General features: G+C 37.9%; 1 protein-coding gene and 1 long non-coding RNA gene across 3 annotated transcripts in view; one reads left to right on the top strand and one right to left on the bottom strand.

Annotated features, from left to right (window-relative positions):
- Ptchd4 (patched domain containing 4) overlaps positions 1–2354 on the top strand; it is a gene marked incomplete at its 5' end in the record, with an annotated part of 170135 nt that overhangs the window by 97487 nt on the left and 70294 nt on the right. The window lies entirely within an intron of this gene.
- The window catches only part of LOC106149073, a 35727-nt gene that overhangs the window by 32182 nt on the left and 1191 nt on the right, over positions 1–2354 (bottom strand). The window lies entirely within an intron of this gene.

Genomic DNA, 2354 nt, shown 5'->3' with positions numbered 1-2354 from the left:
ACACTCACAGACTAAAAATCAAAGGAAGTTAGCTGTCTTGTATATACAAAGAGAGGGAGAGAGAGACAGAGAGAGATTTTCTTTCCCCTTCTGTTTTTTCTCCTTTCCCCCCTCCCAGTTGTTCTTTCCTTTTGAACAGTTTCTTTCTCCTTCACAATATCTATTGTACACTTTGGGTCTTGTTTACTCGCTTGATTTCTCGTACTAGGGAGACAATACGGTGTTTACACATGCAAGTCTGACTTCTACTAGTTCATTGTAAAGAATGTTTTGTGCTTATATTGTTTGACTGATTTTTCATGCCTATATCTTGTAAACTGAGCAACTAGTTTGAGATAACAATATGTAATGTGTTAACCATTGTTAATCTATTACCATATTTTGAAATTCGGTATCATTGTTTTTTTTTTTTCTCTTTAAAATAAAATTTTTGGAAAGATAAAAAAAAAAGAAGTGAGGCAAGGTGGGAGGCCTTCAGGTGACTTTGAGGAGGGTAATGAGAATACAGTCTCTCTTTGCTCTCTCTCTTGCTCCTCCCCACCAGAAAGCAAGTAGTTTTGCTCTTTGCACCATTGTATGATACCATAGGCCCAAACAACCATGGACTGATACCTCTAACACTATGATCCCAAATACATCTTTTCTTTTTAAAAAGATTGTCTCGGAGGTTTGTTACAGTACTGTAAAGCTGACTAACACAAGTAGTGTTAAGGTACTTGTGTTCCATGCCATACACCTTGGCTTCAAATTCTTACCCTGTCACTGCCTAGCTCTTTGGTCCTGGAAAAAGTTTTATACCCTTGTGCTTCATCCATACTGTATGGAAAATAATTAGTGCTTGTCTCATGAGATTTTGAGTACCAATGGACCAATATTTCTAAAGTACTTATCCAGGCTGGCACATAACATGCCTTCACTTAACATGAGCTACTGATCTCCAGAGAAACAGAACCAGCACTAGGTACAGATAAACAGCAAGACTCCCGTGAATCACCTAATGAATTATGGAGGCTCAGAAGTCTCACAATTAGCCACCTACAAGCTGAAGACCCAAAAAAGCCTGTGGTGTGCTTCAGGCCAGATCCAAAGGTCTTGAAACTAGGGGAGTTAGCAGTGTAAACAGGGCAGAGAGAGAGATGAGACACCCAGCTCAACTAGTGGGGCCAAAGAGCAGGAGAATTCCTCCTTTCTTTGATTTAGCTTTCTTCAGACTCTCAGAGGATTGAGTAACACCCAAATTTGGGGGACAGCAGCTGCTGCGTCCACTGATTTGAAGATTTCTCTCCTCAGCTCCCAGAAGCCTCCTCACTGGCAGGCCAGATATAACGCATGCTCTGCCACCCCAAGGCCTGTCAACTGGACTCATAAAAATTAATCATCATAGTGTTTATATATTTCTATTCATTCTTCCTAATTATCTTTTTGGCATGTTCTGTCATCTTAAATGTCTGCACGTAATTTATTGAATTAATCACTAGTTTTTTTGTTTGTTTGTTTTTTCCTGTGCCGGGAATTGAATTCACGATCTCGTGCTTGCCAGGCAGGTGCTGTGCCGCTGAGCTAAATCCCCAGCATTTAATCACTAGTTTTTATCTGAATAATTTACAAATGTTACTGTGTATAACACTACAAGGAACATCACATGGGTGTCTCTGCTTCTGCTTCTGTTGAATTAGGTAGCAAACTGGGGTTTTTGTATAGAAGACTTTGTATTGTGACTTTTTCCCCTAAAGGGCTCTAGGAATGTGCAAAGGTCTCTTACATATGTTTTCTTGTATTATTAATTAGTTTAAAGAAAGAATTGAATTTTTTCATAATCTTAAACACTTAAATGGTTTTATCCATAAATCTGGATTATTTTTTTTAAAATTTCAGACATTTTGAAAGGTTGACTAAAAGCTAGAGATTGGTAAGCTCACTTTGTACTCTTGTACAGTATATCTTTCAGTGAAAAGAGTATCTCACTGAATGGAAAGAATATCCTCATTTTCTGCTCATTTTTGTCCAGAAATAACAGGAATGGGAATAGAAGAAACACAAAAAGGACTAGATACACATTCTCTGATGTCTAGGACTAACACATAACAAAAATTTCATCATATATTAATTAAATGTGCTCCCCTAAGTAAACATACTTCATAAACCAATTACACAGACTTTAAATTAGAAGGAAACTATAAGAGCTTAGCAGATACTAAGCAGAACCATGGAATTGGCAAGGGGCAAGGAGATCTCTGGCTACCAAGCCAGGCTTATGCACATCGCCATGGATCTCCAGCATTGTTTAATTGAACCATCGGCAGTTACATCATCACCCAGGTCAAACATTTTTGTAATCCCAAATAAAAATTTTA

Source organism: Chinchilla lanigera, unplaced genomic scaffold (assembly GCF_000276665.1).
Source record: "Chinchilla lanigera isolate Chin_1 unplaced genomic scaffold, ChiLan1.0 scaffold00036, whole genome shotgun sequence".
Classification (NCBI taxonomy): domain Eukaryota; kingdom Metazoa; phylum Chordata; class Mammalia; order Rodentia; family Chinchillidae; genus Chinchilla; species Chinchilla lanigera.
This window is presented reverse-complemented; position numbering and strand designations above follow the sequence as displayed.